This window comes from Trichosurus vulpecula, chromosome 1 (genome assembly GCF_011100635.1).
Source record: "Trichosurus vulpecula isolate mTriVul1 chromosome 1, mTriVul1.pri, whole genome shotgun sequence".
Classification (NCBI taxonomy): Eukaryota; Metazoa; Chordata; class Mammalia; order Diprotodontia; family Phalangeridae; genus Trichosurus; species Trichosurus vulpecula.
Window position 1 is genome coordinate 263,259,254 of NC_050573.1, and position 19,297 is coordinate 263,278,550.

The 19,297-nt window shown below is 35.9% G+C and overlaps 1 pseudogene; it reads right to left on the bottom strand.

Annotated features, from left to right (window-relative positions):
* Positions 1-11,778: 11,778 nt before the first annotated feature.
* Positions 11,779-17,720, bottom strand: LOC118836745 (annotated as a pseudogene).
* Positions 17,721-19,297: the final 1,577 nt, after the last annotated feature.

Consider the following 19,297-nt stretch of genomic DNA (forward strand, 5'->3'; position numbering starts at 1 on the left):
ATACAACACTAGAAAGATACTACTGTATCTAGGTAATCTCAGACCTGCTCCTAGAGCTTAGTCAAATTTGGGGGACCAAACCTGTCAGTGAAATTGTAGGATGAGCATGTAATATGCATAAAATAGTTTAAAATCTTTGCCTATGAAATAATTGTGACCAAAATTAAAGTTCTTCATTTCTTTTTAAATGATAAGAACAAGTTGTATTTTATCAATTTTTTTCTTTTGATTTTATATATCTAGTAGTCTGAAGATAATGCAAATGTTTTTTTTTTCCCTTAAGACTTTAACCATGAAAGTAAAGAGCAAGAGATGAAAATGTTTCTATATGTGTTTGTTTCTATATGTGTGTATACATGCATATATACACATACATATAAACATAGATACACAAAATATACAAGTGTAGTATACATATATACATATATTCATTCATATAGACATATCTCTATTTCAGATAGAGATAGAGAGTTGCATATATATCAAGATTACAAAATGGCATTTAGAATAACTACAATGTTGTGGTCATATCTGGTAGTTTATAATATATTATTTGAGTCATTAGAAAGGGCCTAGTTCTTTAAAGTCTTCACAATACTCTAATAATTTAAGAAAGCATTAGCTTCTCAATCCTTATTCCAGGATGTAAAGAATGATGATGGCGTAAATTTATACATTAAAAACTCTGAAAGAAATATTTAGAATATCTCAGAAATAGTGACTGATCTTGAAAAATGTCCTGCAGGTCATTGTTTCCTGGGTGGAAAAGATTATGTGCATAATATATTATGGCATTGAATCCAAGGCAAAAATATTGACATTAATTGTAGCTTTTTGGGGTCTGAATTTATGTAGCAGAAAAAAAAATATTGTTAAATGTTATGACATTTTGAACTTCTGGAGTTTATACTAAACATTTGGAGCTTCAGCAATAACCATAAAATATAATATTCTCAGGAAAGATTGCTTGATTACATATATTGATGATATAATTAGCAATCATTCCTTCTAAGCATGCTAAATTTTGTAGAAAATTTAATAGCCACATTTGAAATATGCACAGAGTTATCTGTTATTATCTACTTTAAATCAATAAAATCAAAATCAGCCCTCCCAAAATAAGTGCTACAAGCAAGTCAGATTGGCTTTTTACTGGTAAGAAAAACAATGAGTCCCTCTCATAGGTGTCATTAGCTAAAAATCCCTTTGTTTATTTTAGGGCAATTAGAACCTCTTCTTCCAGTTCTGAACAGCTTGATAACAGAAGTAATGGTTGAAGGTACTGAAGTGGAGGGCACAGTGGGCCAGTACTTATCACGACTTCCTTCTTTCTAGCCCATTATCTATGGAGATTTAATCAGCCACACCCCAGTTACAATACTTAGTTTGCTTTTTTTAGCCTAGAAGCTAAAAAAAGTAAATGTAATGGTCCCTCTGGTCTACCTGCTACCTCTCTGGTCCCCTTCTCTGTTGCTTTATATAGTTTATGCCAGAGCAAAAGTTAGTACAGCCAATTAATCAGAGACCTTAGTTAGGAAAATTCCTAATTTTCAGGGTGAGGTGTAGCTGTCTGCCCTAATTTAAATATATGTTTCTATCTAGTTAACCCCTGGCCTCTTTAGGTCTTAGTCAAGAAATCAGGACACACAACATGTTAAGGTAAAAGAAGTAAAAACAAAGTACATTAGAATAGAGGAAAAGTTAAGGAAAGACTTGATCTTCCTCCCTCCCTTCCTGCCTTCCTTCCTTCCTTCCTTCTTTCCTCTCCCTTTTCCTCTCTCCTCAAACAATTGCTTTAACCTAAGTCAGATATGACAGAATTTTTTTTTAATCTCTCTAGGCTAAAACACCTACCCAAATCTAATAAAAAATAAATAAGAATGCATACATAGTTTTATAAGTGTGTTTAAAAAAATCTTCTCAACAGGGGCAAGATGGTTGATGCTTGACTAGATAGAAATTTGACTGACCAGGAGATGGATGTTTTAAGGGGACTGTGAACCAAATTTCATAGGAACATATTTCTATATCAAGCTCTTTAAATATCACAAAAAACTCTTCATGTATTATTTCATTTTAGCTTTAGAATAATTTGTGAGCCTCATTTAATCTTTATAGTATTTTAGAAAGTCATTTTCCTCACTATTTTACACATGAGGAAACTGAAGACTAGTAATACATCCATAGTCACACAGCTAGTAAGTATTGGAGGTAATAATTGAACCTAACTCTTTCTGACTCAAAGTACACCACTCCAGTCACCATACCATGCCTGCCCATATTATTATTGAGCTGTGTGATGTGGAAGCCAAAAAGGTAATAGAATCTTAGACAGTAATAATAAGATAGTGACAATGATAGCATTTATGTATTGCTTTAAGGCTTGCAAATGCTTTACAAATATCATTTCATTCGATCCTCACAACAATTCAAGGTGTTTGGTACTATTACTATTCCCAATTGTAAATGAGGAAACTGAGGCAGACAGAAGTTAAGTGACTTTCATGGCTCACACAGATTGTATCTGAGGTTGTATGAACCTAGGTCTTCCTCATTCTAGGTCCAGTACTCGAATTTCTGTGCCACAAAAGTGCTGTTAAGTGAGCCATATTGTCCAGGACAAGAGAAGTGATAAGCCTTCTCTGCTCTGCCTTTGTTGAAACACATCTAAAGTATTTCATTCAGTTCTAGAGGTGACAGTTTGGAAATGCCATTGACAAAGTAGGGGAGAATCCAGACATGGACAGTCAAAGTAGTTAAGGTCCTTAAAATAATGGCACACAAAGAATGGACAAATGAACCAGAAATGATTAGTCTCGAAGAGACTTAGGTTGACATGATGAGTCAGTTAACAAACATAAGTGACTACTATATACCAAGCACTTCCCCACAAATTCAAGTAAAAAAAAAGAAAGTCCCTAAACTCAAGAAGTTTCCAATATAATTGAGGAAGATTACCCACAAAAGGAAGCTGAAAAGCTAGGAGGTGGAGGAGAAGAGGTAGCAGGTACAGGTTTAGGGGGTAGCATGATGAAAAGTTCAACATAGCTGGTCTTTCCTCAAGTCTACAAGGGTGTGAGATGCCCTAGATAATCTGTAAAAATCTCTTCTAGAGCTCATCTGCTCTGCTTCCACAGTAAAAACAAGTTCATAAATTATCTTTGACATTAGTAGAATAGCACCTAAGACTAAGATACAGCTATGGAAGAATACATATTATTCAAAAGTTAAAAGTGCTATACTCTCTAACCCTTCTCTGCCATGGAAAGATTTAGGGGCAAGGCTCAAATCAGAAGGTGACTGAAGGTTCTCCAGGGTGGTAGTTGAGGACAGGGAATGTTAGTTTTACTTTTGACTTTGTATCCCTAATCTCTGGCATTTAGTTGGCATTAAATTAGTGTTTGTTCAATGCTGCTTTCTAGTGCAAACCACAGAATTGGCACTAAGGCAAACTATGATAGTGATGGGGATTCACACTAACTAACCACCTACTGAAAGTTTAATTACACCAAAAACTTGTTTTTCAAATTCATTGACAAATTTCCTTTCATTTTAACCTCATCTTCCTGAAGATGATGTTAGTGAGGAGGAAAGCTGCTATTATGGACCTAATTTTGCTCAACAAAGAAGAATTCAATGGTGGAATAAAGAGTCAGAAAATAATGAGAAAGGGACATTCTTATTTTAGTGTTCATAACAACGCTGGAGGGAGTATTGACCATGGGCAAACATGTACCAGAGAAGTATGAATTTATACCTTGAGACATCAGAAGGGAAAATGAAATGGGAGGTAAAGGTCAGTGCCATTCAATGGAGTGAGCATTGGAGCCTGGATTTTTATCCTAGCTTTGCTGGTTAACCTGTGTGGAGTTGTACAAGTCACTTATCCTCTCTAGACCTCTGTTTTCTCATTTCTGAAATAAGCAGGCTAGAAGAGATCACCTCTAGGTCCATTCCAGTTCTAGATTTGTGATCCTAAAACCAGGTTCTCATGAAAGTACATCCACAAGTACTCCAAATGATAAGGAAAAGAAGGAAACTCTTTAAATGCAAAGAGAGCTTTCTAAAATGAAAAGCTTAGATTTTTAAAAGGCTGTTTTGGAGGGATTTGGACCTGATGGCTCTTCATCTGACTGCATGCCACATTTCCCCATTTTTAAAATGAGTATTAAATAGATGACCAATAAGGTCAAAGATCTAGGAATTTCTAACAAGTAAAGGAAAGAGCAACCCTGGATATGGAATCAGGACAGATCTGGATTAAGTCTCGCTTTTGACAGTTACAAGCTGTGTGACTATGCTCAAGTCAAATGCCATCTCAGTACAGATAATTCATCATTGAGAACAGAAAATCTGGAATTGACAATCTGGGCTGAATCACAGTGGACCAGAATTTGTGGAATTGAAAAGTATTTCCAAATTCACAGGCACAGGCAGCGGATAGCAGACACATCTGCCACAGTGCATGAAATGATTTGCAGTGTTTATAGGAGATGCCACCTGAATTTCAAAATAATCCCAATTCTTGAGGCCTACTCATATCTTTGAATTCCTCTACCACCTCCACCTCCTATTCATCACCATCCCTTGCTGCCCTCACTCTGAAATTCCTCAGTTTTAAAAATTATCCCAACCCCTTTGCCAACATGACCCCTTCCTTTTACTGATGAAAGATTATTATCTAATTAAATCAGTTGGTATCAAGGTGTGAATAAATGTGAGGGGAGGTATTTACATACCTTTAAGAGAATATTGACTCAAACGAGTCTAATTGATGAAATATGATAGAAGGGTGAGAGAGGAAAGGGTCATTAGGTGTTTCTTTCTTACTTACGCCATATGGCTTTCTGGCCCCAATCGGCCTGCCTGGGATAAAATACAGCATATTCCCAAAGTCTTGGTTCAGTTTTAAACTATTAAGCATTAAAACTAAACTAAGATTTTTGAAATAAACTATTTTCACTCAATGTTGTTTGGTATAAACACCCAATCTCTTGTATGGGGGTTCTGAATTTGGGGTCAAGCCACCATTAGAAATTCATGGATAGATTTCAAGGAACTGGGAGGGAAAAATACATTTTTACTTTCACTAAATTCTAACTGGAACTTTGCATGGCCTTCCATTAAGGATGTAGGCATCGCCAGACTACCAAAGAGATCTGTGTCACAAAAATGGTTAAGAGCCCCAGCTCTTGCCTGATTCTCTAGACTTTGAAAATGAACACCTTATAGGGCTGGGAAGGAGTTATTTTTGGGAAAAGAATGTTGTTTGGCATTCATTGCTGTTCAGTGGTTTCAGTAGTGTCTGACTCTTTGTGACCCCATTTGAGGTTTCCATGGCTAATATACTAGAGTAGTTTGCCATCTCCTTTTCCAGCTCATTTTACAGATGAAGAAATTGAGGCAAACAGAGTTAAGTGACTTGGCCAGGGTCACACAGCTAGTAAGTATCTGAGACTAGATTTGAACTCAAGAAGATGGGTTTTTTTTCTGTTCTCAGGCCTGGCACTCTATCCACTGTTCCATTTAGCTGCCCTTCTGAGTTTGGCATAGTAAAGAGTAAATATTCAAAACTGAGAAATTGTGGTCTCCATTTTGTTGTTAGTTTTTGTTTCATAGTAATTCCACACACACCCTTAATTAATTAATTAATTTTAAACATTTTTTAAAAATTTTGAGTTCCAAACTTTCTTCCTACCCCCAACCATTGAAAAGGCAACCAATATACCAATTACAAATGTGAAGCCATGCAAAATATATTTTCACATTTATCTGTGTTGCAAAAAAAAGAAGAAAAATTTGAAAAGTACACTGAGAAAATATGTTTCAATCTGCATTCTGAGTTTATCAGTTCTCTCTCTGGAGATAGATAGCAATACAAGGTCACTTTTTTCTTTAAAAATGTAGATCTGGCCATGTCACCCACCTGATCAATGAATTCCAGTGCCTTTCTGCAACCTCCAAGATGAAATATAACTCCTTCATTTGCTAGCGAATAGACTTCATAACCTTCTGTTTCCTGTCTTTCCAGTCTTCTTTCAATTTACTCTTCTCTATAAAATCTATGTTCCAGAAATACTTTCCAACTTCTAGTTCCTTGATCATGACCCACACCTCCCATTTCTGGACCTTTGCACTAGTTTTTGCCCATGCCCTTGCTCTGCCCCTTGGTTTTCCTGAAACTCTTTTAAGACTCACATTTAGCCTCTGTTTGCCTCAGTTTGCTCATATGTTAAATAAGGATAATATTATCAACCACCTCTCAGGGTTGTTGTAAGGATTACATGAGATAATGTTTGTAAAGTACTTAGCTCAGTGCCTGGCCCATAGTAAGCTCTATGTAAATGCCAGCTATTATTAAAATATTTTATTATTACATCCAACTTACTCCAAGAGACCTTTCCAAGGTCTTAAGTGGCTATTCACCTATCCCTTCCATCCATTCTGTATATGTCTTCTATCTGCTGATTTCTTGACCTCACTAGAATTTTCTTACCAGGACTTCCCTATTCCAATTTAATCTCATGTTGTTTAAAAAAATACTGATGAATGGGGGGTACAGAGACCAACACAAGCAATATATGCTTATGTGTAAGTTGCATTCTACTGGAACAATTCATGGGCAGAGACTGAAATAAAAGGTCATTCAAGAAAGAAGAGATGGCAGTTTGCGACTTACGTCTCCCCCTGAAAGTGGAAATACTGGATGACGAGAAAAACGTATTAGGAGATAATTTGGTTTTTCTTTTGCTTTTGTCCTCCTTATTCCAAAGTTAAGGGTTTTTGTTTTGTTTTGTTTTGGCCAATGTTCATGCTCTCTTCTATATGATGACATGCAATATGGATTTTAATGAATTATGTAAGTAATGATTACAAGTCTCTATAAAAATATAAAAGGCTCCATGAATATAGTGGAATGAAGTCAATGCTATAATAATTGCTTTTCCATTTGTACTGAGGGGACTTTGGGAAAGCATCTTTTGTGTAGCTTAAAAAGAAAAAAAATCTCCATAGTAAAGTCTCATAGTAACAGCTAAGCAATAAAGGTTGACAAGAGCTGATCCCTTTATTTAAGGGATAGGTAAGATATTTAAGATACTGGAAAAAGTTGCCCTGCCTAAGAATGACAAAACTTTCATACAAATATACCTGGCATTTGTGTAGATAAATCAAGTTATTTAAGTCAAACAGGTTAATAATGGCACAATCCTGTTTCCTTACTCATGTCTCTAATTTATCTGAGCTAATCCTTTTGTTTTCCTGAACATATTTCTTACTTGTGGCACCAAAGTCTTTCTTTTACACAAGTTGGCCTGCCTGAGGTAGAGGAAAATCCAATTATGTTGATCATTTTTGACTGCATTTCCAAGAAGTCACCTGCTTGGGCTATATTTTATTTAAGTTATTTGGCTAAAGAGTTTGGCTGACCTTGGAAAAGAACAAAATTGATACTCTATTTTTCTGTGTATATATAGTATTAACCCAGAAAGCATAAAATGTTCATTTGTATATAACTGGATTGCTAAAAACTGAATTAGAGTTTTAAACTTAACTGGCTGGTTTAGTCTGCCAAGTTAAATCCTTTTCTGAGAAGACAAATCTTTGGAAAGAAGTTTTAACTACTTTCAAACAAGGACCAAGGTCCAAGAAGAACTCTTGCATCCTTAAGAATTTCTTTTAAAAAAAGTCTGAAGTGATGGTTCTAACATGGTAAAAGTTTTTCTGCATCAATTCCATCATGGAGCCAGAGCTTGAAGGGACTTTAAGAATAATCTCATAATTATAATTGATATTAATAAAATCCCCTCATTTTGTAGATAGTAGAACTGAAACACAGAAAAGAAAATAAAAGGTCCCATGAAGATTTTATTACAAGCTATATATCTTCATCTTAATCTAAACTAATTCATAATTACAATAAGTCAAAATAATAAGCAAGGAAGTCTTATTTGTTTAAGGTCACACAAGTAGTAAGAGATCTAGGATTTGAATTTTGGTGCTCTGACACCAAATCTAGTGTATTTTCTACTATACTTTCTTGCTTCTTGAGGGACATTGGATTATAGAATTTAAAGACTGAGGATACCCTAGACATCATTTGGTCAATTTCTTTCATTTCTGTAGATAAAGAACGTAAGGTTCAAAGAGGTAAAGAGACTTGCCTAAGATGACATTAGAGATTTTTGTTGTTCAGTCATGTCCAACTCTTTCTGACCCTGTTTGAAGTTTTCTTGGTAAAGATACAGGAGTGGTTTTCCATTTCCTTCTCCAGCTCTTTTTGAAACTGAAGCAAGCAGGGTTAACTAACTTAGCCAGGGTCACACAGCTAGTAAGTGTCAAAAGCCAGATTTGAACTCATGAGGATGAGACTTTCTGATCCTAGGACTGGCACTCTGTCTACTGCACCACCTAACTGCCTCCAAGATGACATAGAGGGTAATACCTGAGACAGGATTGGAACCCAAACTATCTTTAATAAACCCAGTGCATAATATACTATATTGGACTGTCCTCTTCAGTTTCCTATCATTGACTGATTTTACGGTTTCAGACAGTCTTCTATGATTCATAAAGTCCCCATGATATAAAAGGGAAGAAAAATAAAACAATTCAAAAATACACCTAATGTGAACCTATTTTGATCTATTTTAGAGGGTCTACTTAAGCTTTCATTGATCTCCTCTCTTAATAGGAATATATTTCTAGACAAAGTCATCTTTAAAAGAAGAATTTACCACAATGGGTTTTTTCCTTCCCTAAAGGGAGAAATTTTAGGGGGACTCTGCTTCTCTGAGTGTTTTTGGGATGCTCATGGGACATAATGGGGAATAAGACTTGTTTTGAATGGCAATTTTTTTAATTAAATGGTAACATTTATCTTGGAGGGACAGAATTAGGTTCTTTGCAACTTAACCTCCTTTCTTTACTCTTAGTCTTCTTTATTCTTTTTATTCTTTTATGTTTTATTCTTCTTTTATTCTTAGTCTTCATTAATTCTTTCCATGTACTTTTAATGTCTAACCATATTCGTATATTTGCTATTCTCCAATTTAATTTGAGTGTATCATTTATATATCTATTTATGCACATGTTTCTCCCTCAATAGAAGGTAAGGTCTTTGAGGGCTGGGGTTATATTTGCCTTTTTCTGCATCCCCAGTTCTTAGCATAGTGCCCAAAACAGAGTAAACATTTTACATGTGTTTGTTTATTGATGAATTAATCGGTAGGTGTAAGATGAGGGGAGGGAAGTTTACAATCAATTCGATGAAGCTTCCCAATAATTAGAGCTATTAAAAAGGATATTTTGAAGCAGTTTCTGAACAACCAGTTCTTACAGATTTTGTACATGAGTTTTCACTTCAGATAAACATTGGTTTGGATGACTTCTGAGATAAGTTCCTGTTCTGAGTCTCTGATTAGAAGATGATGATGATAACATTTGAGAAATGAGAAAGTAAGCCAGTCATTTTTAATGTTCAAGTCTTCACCAGAGAAAACCACCCCCCTAAAATAATAATTGTGGTTTGCTTTCTAAAGGAAATCGTTAGAGGTGATTCTGAGAATTTTTAGTGTAACTCTTTAAAGAGTTCCACTTATTATTTGGTCCATTTACAAGGCCAGAGAGGAGCAACATATTTGTGAAGTCATCTCATGATTCACTTGGGTAGAGATGCTCATCCTATTGGTGACCTTCACTTGTTTCAATAAATTGAAATTGCTAACTGAATTCTTAGCAACAAGACTTTTTGGCAAATGTCAGGAAGAAAAAGCAAATACAAGGCAGGTGATTAAAACAAGTTGACAATTTAGCCTCTTGGGCATGCTTCTAATTATTTTGTTTGTTCCTTTTTTCTGTACTGTAATCTGTAATTAAAATTCAGACAACAAAATAAAATATCTCAGAGTCATAAGGGGGATTAAGAATAGATTTTTTTTTGAAATTAAACTTTCAGCAAAGTTATCAGTATGGTCAGAATTGAACACGACAGATTAAGATTTTACTATGAGAGATAAAAAACATTACTTTAATCTGTGTAATTATGAATTAAAATTATGATGTCTAGTTTGTGGTAAGATCTTCCTGGGACTTAAGTTTCTTCAGTAACATGAAAAGACTCTTATAACCTTCCAGATTGTGATTTTCAGTCTTATAAATTTATGATTTCCATATTCTAGACTGACTTTCAGTTCCATAAGACTAAGATGTTCTGATCAGCCCTATACAGCTGAAAAAGCTTTGAGTATGAGGGCCAATGACCTACATAGTTTTACCTGAATACCAACCCAGTTAAGTTCATGGAACCAACCAAAAATCTAATAAATAATTGGTGGTGTGTTTTTTGTTTGTTTGTTTTTCTGCCTGAAGAATTACAAAGACTACCTAATAAGATAGAGTAATGATGCTTAATAATGCTTTATTGTACTTAACAAGCTATAGAGGGCTTGAAATCCATATTGAAAGATGGAGTATCCACAAGGTTGAAATCACAGATTCTTCAAATTTCAGGACACTAAGAGGAAAATTGAGAGGAAAGAGGATTCCCTTTCACATCTCCTGCTGTGTCTGGCATGACTTCAAATGACAATGAAAATAGTCTCTCCAATTCCACAGAATATATTTGCCAGGGCTAGGAATATACTCTACAATTGGTGTTTAAGGAGAACAGTTGTGGAGCTGTGGGTACAATAGCTTAAAGGGAGAGTCAGAGGCTGTAATGAGAGTGTGCTCTCAGGGTCTGTGAGTTTTGGGGGCTAAAGGTATCCATGCAAAATTAGTGAAGTACACAGTTTCTGAAACCTGCCAGTACATTGAGAATGAGCACAACTACACTTGAGTGATGAAGCTACCACAAATTTTGGGGGAAGTAATCTGAAAGGGAGAGTCAGAGCCATAGATGTTGGGGTGGGGTGTGAATGGGGCTTTGCTGTAGAGAACCAAGATCTGAAACACTCGCCTCCCCAGGAATGTATACTCACCCTCACCCCTCACTATTCACAGCACACAACACCCTTATACCTTGCTTCACAGTCCTTCACCAGCCTTGGCCCTTGTTTTCCCAAGGAGTCATAGTCAGGTTCTTTTGGATGCGTTTTTCTCCTGGGATCCACCATCCGTCTCATCATATGGAGATGACGTTAGTATCACTGAATAACAGAACCACCATAGTCCTACTGTATCTGCAGTTAGACTGTCTTCTGGATATGGCCCCAATAACTTCTGTCCCAGGTGAAAAAATTCCTAGTTATAGTTCTGGGGACAATAGAGTACTAACAGCAACTGGGACTGGGCTGGGACCTGGTTGCTAATACTCTCCACGTGATCTATTTCTGTACAGAACAAATGATAGACTATAGGATTTAGATTCTTTGTAAGTACATGTTGGATTTAGGGATGCATGAAATCTTACTTATTTTTATATTGGAAACTATGTGGGTGGGGGTTGGGGGACAGTAGGAAGCTGGGAGAGAAGGTGGGTTGGACACAGAACAATGAAAGAAGAATTGAAATATAATAAGAAGTCATGCACAGTTCAGGGTCTCATCTCTTTATCTGTACTATTGCCTTCTAACTGATATCCCTAACAAGTCTCCCCTCATTCCAAAATATTCTCCACTAGGCTGCCAAGAATTTTCTTCTTTTTTTTCCTTCAACTAATCTTTCTTGTCAGGATTCTGGGTCCTATTACTCCTTCTTCTGTACTGTCTTGGTACTTCAGAGTTGGCTTTTGTACTTGGCAACAATGAGGATGACCTTGAATCCAGCTGTGATGTGTCTTCAAATGATGGATGGTTTTCCAAAATGCTGATGATTACCTCCTCTAAAGGGTTGTTTCACAGGGCTCATGGCTACACCTCAGACATGTGGCCATCAGATGCCCTGGGCCTTGTATTTGCAGTGGATATGACCTTCCTTAAGGATGAGTTTATCAGTATGACCTCCTCCAGCAATAACAATTACCACTATTTTCTGAGGCAATCAGTTTCTTAAAGCCTGAAAGTAGCTTCACCAATTTCTTCTTGGTTTCAGGATTGTGGGAGATCACCATGGCATAATTTCTGGATGACTGGGCAAGTTTGCACAGGTCACCAGGATTTTGTTTAAACAGCACAGAATGATGCCTTTGGGCATAATGCCACCCTCGAGGATGTTGCCAATGTTGAGCTGAGTTTTATTATCACAATACACAAACTGGCCAATAGAAAGGCTTTCAGCATCAGTGAACAGCTCTGTCCATTCTTCAAAGCAGAAACTGCTTTCACAAGAGGTATTCCTTAGCCTTGATCACAGATTATGGTTTTCAAAATGCCCTTGATGTAGTCATGCCTCTTGATAAAGTCAACAGCATGAAGCTAGGTGAGTCCCCTCCCTATGCTTTACATGGGGGCAGAAGGCATAGCCTGTGCCCTTCCTCTGACCACAGATCACCTAATCCATTGTGCATAGTCTGATTCTGGAATTACTAATATGAACCTAAGGTAATCTTTCTTCAGCACAGGTCTGACTGTATTACCTCCATATTCCAGGGGCTCCATATCACCTCCAAAATGAAATATATACTCCTTTTTGACATTTTAAAGCTCTTTATAACCCGAATCTCTCCTACATTCTCAGTCTTACACTTTACCATCATCAACTCACTATAAAATCTATCTACATCAGCTTACTTGGGATTTAATTGAATAAAATACTTCCTATAATATCCCCAGGTCTTTGCACTGGCCTGGAAAATGTGTCCCCTCACCTATGCTTCTTCATTTTCCCAACATCCTGCAATCTTACCTCCTTCAGGAGATGTTTCCTGGTCTCTAAATATATTAGTGCTTTTACCTCTGAGATTACTTTCCATTTCCTCTAAATATATCTTGTATGTACCTAGTTATTTTTGTATTTGAGTTCCCTTTTACAGTTTGAGCTCCTTGAGGGGAGGATCTGTTTTAACTTCCGTATAATATAATAGTACATCACTTGACCCAAAGAACAAATGCATGTTGGTTGATTGAACTTAAACGTTTGTAGTTATTGGTTACCTCATGAGAAAAAAATAACTTCTAGAGTGTTATATTTTTGTTTTAAGTTTTAGCATCTTTCTTCTATCAGGTACCTCATAAAATTGAACCTAAGTGCCCTCACAAATGTGTGTCTCCCAGCATGAGCATGTATCTATTCTATATGCACATGGTCTAATCTAGTTTATTTTCCCAACATTTCCCCATTTTTGTTTACTTTATTACTATGTCTAGCTGTGATGCAAGGATCCAAGTTTAGTTCTTCTGGCTTCTCCATTATTTTGTAGAAAACTACCTATTAAAAAAAATTTGGAAATATTTTTCTTCTTTGTTTAAGGCTTCTTGAACGTCCTGGGAATTACTTTACTCAATTTGATATCTTGCCAAGATTTTTTTCAGCTGGTTTTACTCTCTATTACTTCTCTGTGTTTTATGAAATTGCATTGTCCACAATAGTCCATCTTCTATCTTCATAAAGTTATACATATGAGTTTATATTATGATTCACTGTTGCCTTTGGCCCACATCTCAAGATTTGCCAAGTAAGTGAAATGTTCACAGACTAAGACTCTTTTAGTCTTTTGTGACTACCAGTTTGCATTGGTTAAATCTCATGATGAATTTTTTGTATTAGATGTTGAAGTTATTTTTACTTTCTATTTCACATTGTTGATTTCCAGTAACTTATTTAAATATAAATGTATGTCATATCTTTTCCTCATTCTTTTTTTTAAGCTAATTCTGATTTTAGTTGTGATGATGGTCTTACTGCACGCAGACACCTGACTCAGGAATAAATCACACAAGTAGAGTAAATCTTATGTACTTATCATTTTTCCCCAATTGAATCAGAATGAATTAGTCTTGTCCTCAAATGAGAGTCACTGCCTGACCTAGGCTTGATGTCTTTCCAGCTTGGGAGGAGCTGCCAGTGCTTGTCCTCTACTTGCAGCACCTCCAAGGGCCCAAGGCCATCTTTATGCCGTAATGATTTATTAGGGTAGAATTTGAATTGGGGGTAGGCAGGATCTGTAACAAATAGATTTAAATAAACTTTATCATCAATTCAGTGCCCACAAGGAATTCAGAATGAAGTACACTTTGGCAACTCCCAATGAATGGGGCATATCATAAAAATATTAGAGGTCAGATTCATGAAGTTAGTAAAAACAGAGTAGATTTCATTTAAAAATTAGATTACAAGTTTTTGAAAATAGGATTTAATGCAAAGCAGATTCTTTGAGCTCAATTCAAAGGGACCAAGCTCTAAGTAATGCCAACACTTTTGACATCACCAATTTAACCAAGGAGAAAAAGAAATTTCATGTATATATATATATATATATATATATATATATATATATATATACATATATATATATATGAATCTGTCTTTTGGGAATTTTCAAGTAATAAGCAGATTTTGAATTCTTACTTTTTTCAAGGAAAAATAGTTTTCTTATTTTTCTAGTCAGAGAATGTCATGACTATTCAGTTTAAGTGAAGTAGTATTTTCTCATCTTTCCTATGTCATCAGACAGAGCTTTTGCCTGATTATAGGTGGTAGAACATGTTCCTTTGTGATTTGGACATTAGCAAATAAGCCTGTTTTCCATTTCAAGAGTTACAATCAGAAGCAACAAAACCCATTGGATTAACACTAACCTAGTGTGTTACTTCAGACAAAAGAGTTCCATAGAATGGTCATCCTGCTTTTTCCACATTCAGTAAAAAGGTAGCATTATGTGCTATTGGAATAGAGTTATATCAAAAGAGATGTGTTTGCACTTTGTGTAACATCCCAAGTTTGTCCGGTCTCAACAATGAGATTTTTATCCACCACTGACAACTTCTTCTGAAGACAAGAATTATGTGGATTAAATGCAATGCAGCAAATAATGTTGTTCAGCAGCAGGATTAGAGAATGGCTTTCCCTGAGCATTGCCAGTGTAGCAAATGGGAATCTTATTGAGCACAGTGACATGGTCCAGAGAGATAAGGGCAGGGCTATTGAGCAGATGCTGTAAATATCATGCTAGAACAAGGCAGAGTAGATTTCATTTAGATTAATAATAAATAAATAGACAACTTACCAAGTTTCCCTGTGTACTTGTCACTCTTGTGTGGAGCCAGAAATTTATGAGACTCCCAGAAGCTTTGAGTTTCATTATAAATGATTTTATTCTGCTTCTTAATTCAAGATTTGACTTCATCTGCCTTAACTCTCAAATGTAGATCAGAAATATGATTAAGTTCAAAGTGCATTTTTGCTGCCTTTCTCAAATCAGAATAGTGGATGTGATAAATAGGATGCCACAGTTACTATGGAATCCTTGTTTTATAAATGAATGAATGTATGAATGTCACACAGCTATTTAGCAGTTAAAGTGGGACTGCAATAATCTAACAGAGGTTACGACATTTTCAAGAGGATTCAGAAATGTTTGAATGGATAAATCCAAACAGTGATCATGGGTCAAAATAAGTTTGGAAACAGATTTATAATGGACCATACTAGCTGTTTCTCCTTGCCCTACATTCTTTGGCATGGTGATCATTGACATAGATGTAGGCATATGTGACATACTGTTGATCAAACTTGCAGATTTCACAATGACAGGAGGCATAGTTAAAATATTGGACTTGGGTTCTAATTTGGACTTCTTGAGCTTTTTACACTCCAACTCCTTCAGTGCTTCTTAACCACCCACAGTTTAAGAAGTACTGCAATATGAATTGCAATAGAATGAAAGATATTTTTAAATGATATGAACAAAAAGAAATTTAACATTGATAAATGTGGGTTCTAAAATTGAAGTTTTACAAGTATAGGAATGAGGAAGATGTGACTAAAAAACAATTTGTAAGAAAATAATCTGGGAGATTTTATTGAATTGAGAGCTCAGTATGAGAGAAGCATATTGGCCACAAAAAAAAAAAAAAACAAATGAGAACTTAGACTGCATTGATAGAGATGTGGAATTGAGAACACCTAAGGTAGTAGTCCCACTGTACTCTCTTGTAGTCAGATCACACCCAGGGAATTGTGTTCACTTCAGGTCACCACACTTTTAAAAGGGCATTGATAGGCTGAAGGAAATATTGAAGAGAAAAGTAAGATTGATGAGATACCTTCAGACTATGCTGTATAAAGTTCAGTTGAAGGACTTGGGGTAGTTAACCAATACAGCCAAAAGAACAGTGTTCAAATTCAAGTTCTCATCCCTACAGATTGTATAAGCACTTAATTCCCTTCTTTGAACCTGATCTTCTTCATCAGAAGGTGATAGGTTTAGACTGATTCATCTCCAAGGTCTTTGGTACCGCTAGAGCCTGTGATCCAATGAATATCCTTAGACATTCTTTTACCCATTTATCCATTTTTGTCCATTTTCAGTAATCTGGCAAACCACATATTAGTGTTCTGATAGACTTCATACCTCACATCACCTTCAGTTTCAGTGATGATACAGCAGTCTTCTTTGCTGATTAGTGTCACAGTGTGGGCAAAGCAGTGGACCAAAGCCAAAACGAGGAGCAAGGGTTAAGTGCTGCTACTTGGAAGGTTATAAACTTGCATTAATGATCCAATAGCACTGATGACAGTGAACAGTCAAGAGGAGAGAAGAAATGAAGGGACCAGCTAATCAACTTCTTCAGCCGTATCATCCATCGACTTTGTGTGGCCCTAGGTAATATAAGTCTGCTATTGGTATTGCTTTTCAGTCATTTGCTTTTTTGGCCTCGTTTTATTCTCTGCTCCAGTTAGTTTATAAAAGCAATAAGAAAAGTCCTGACTTTGCCTTGATCCCAAGTACAACTTCCATGGGACCTAACATTTTAAACAACTTTTGCTTTTCTTGTGTTGGGATTTAATATTTTGGTCTTAGTGAATGGAAGGAGCCCAAAGAATTTGAATCTTACTCTTTAAAATTAAAGATGTAGTATAATGTAAAAATAAATATTATTATATGTACAGGCATGAGACATGGTTTGGGTCCCAGCATTACCACTTTTTACCTGTAGTACCTTAGGTGAGTTATCTAAGCTGTCTCAGCTTCAATGTCTCCATCTGCAAATGAGGATAACAATAGGTACACAAATACCTCAAAGAGTTTTACTACAGAAAGTACTTTGGGAAACTTAAATTGCTATGGGAATATAAGTTAGTCATAGTTCAGTCAATAGAGTATCTGGTCTGCAGTCAGGAAAACAAGCTCAAACCTGGCCTTAGACACTTATTAGCTGTGTGACCCTGGACCATTCATTTAACCTTTGTTTAATTTGGTTTCCTCAGCTGTAAAATAGTGATAATGATAGCACCTACCTTCCAGAGTTGTTGAAATGAAAAAAAAGAAATAATAATTTTAAAGGACTTAGCACAATGCCTGGCAAATAGTAAGTACTATACAAATGCTCACTATCATTATTATTAACAACAGAGCTGATTTGCTGGTGAAAAGAAGCTGGAGGTCTTCACAAACTCCTCAATGAGTTCTCAGTTTGATTCATTAAACATTTGTTAAATGTCTTCTACACACAAAGAATTGTACTTTCTCTGGGCACACTCCTCACCTTTCTAATCAATATGGCCCTGCTTTATGCATCCCAAGACTTACCTGCATCAGGGAAGATTGCGGTGACTCTCTCAAACAGCTGGGATTCAAAGAAAATGCTGTCTAATTTTCTCAAGTCCTTTTTCACCCACATTTTCATAATTGTCTCCTAATTTAGATAAAATGTGCTAAGTGTATGGGGTACTAGGTAGCCCTATGACTGATTCACTTTCTGATAACACCTCATCCAATGCTCTTTCCAACGTTCCAACTTAACTCAATGACGAAAGACAGAAAAAGAGGGAATCGTGTATATAATCATCTCCAGGAGGACAAAGGAGGCTAAGGGGCATATGACTTGAGACTATATATGTGGGTGCATGTATGTATGTGCATGAATGCATGTATATACAAGTGTGTGTTTGTATATATGTGTATTTAAATATACATGTACATATATACATATATACATATGTATACGGATGAATAAAGGATATAATATATACATATATGTTGAATTGGAAATACACACACATATATGTATGTATGTATACACATTTTATATATGTATGCACGTATACATACATATATACATTTGTGCATATATATATGTATGTGTGTGTGTACGTATGTGTGTATGTATGTCCAACTCAAGAAAGGTTTTCTAAGCATGCTGTAGATTAAGGCACTGTGATAGGCTATGAGAATACAGAAACAAACAAAACAAGTCCTTGCTTTTAAGGAGCTTAAATTGTCATGGGGGGACATGAGAGAGCATTTTTATTTCTCCCTAATTCTTTTCTTGAACTGCATGTGGTGAATGGTGGAGAGCCATATTGAATTACTTTGTTCAGGGAAGATTTGTGGCTTTTTGTTTTCTAAATGATAGTTCTTTTTTGCAAACCAATTCCTTTTATCAAGGGCTAGGAGCCAGTAGTGTTGATCCACACATTCAAAGGTGACTTTGGAGGGGATTCAGAGAGGCAAATAAATCTTTGCGACTTCAAGCCATTTGCAGGGGATTTAAAAGTCATCTGGGAACAGCTAATACTTAGAAGCAATCAGTGATTCTTTTTTTCCAAAGCTGTTCCCGTGGCATTGTAGACCTTTTGTAAGTCTAATCAAGCTTAGGATTCATGTGATGAAGAAAAAGTACGTGCTCTACATTATTACTACGTGTTGAAAAGGGACCCAGGCTTAGCCTTCCTTTGTGACATACCGATCTGATTTCCAAAATCTAGGAGGGTAGTAAAGTCCTGATAAGAGGAAAACCATATATTCAGTTGTCTTTTTTAAAAAAATCAGTCTAGTTTTACACTTTCCAAATGTTAAATGTACTGTACTTCTTTATCTGTAGGATAAAAACTGGTTTGCAAGAAAATATAATAAGAATTCCCAGCAAACAGAAATCTAATTATTATATGTATGTTTCTCCCACTTTTTGGTAACCCAGTTGCTGGCAAGGCTCTAGAGACAACTGTATTATTTGCCACATTAGCTAATTACCTGTAATAATTAAGGGGTTTTTATGAAGTGTTTCAGTTTACATAATGCATCGTACATATCATGTCATTTGATCCTTATAACAACTTTGTGAGATCAATTATATAAGTAATATCTTCATTTCACACATGAGGGAACTGAAGATCAGACTTTAGATGACTTAGCCAAGGTCACTAAGAGCAGCTAATGAGTGTCAGACCAGAGACTTAACCCCATTTAAATTAAAAT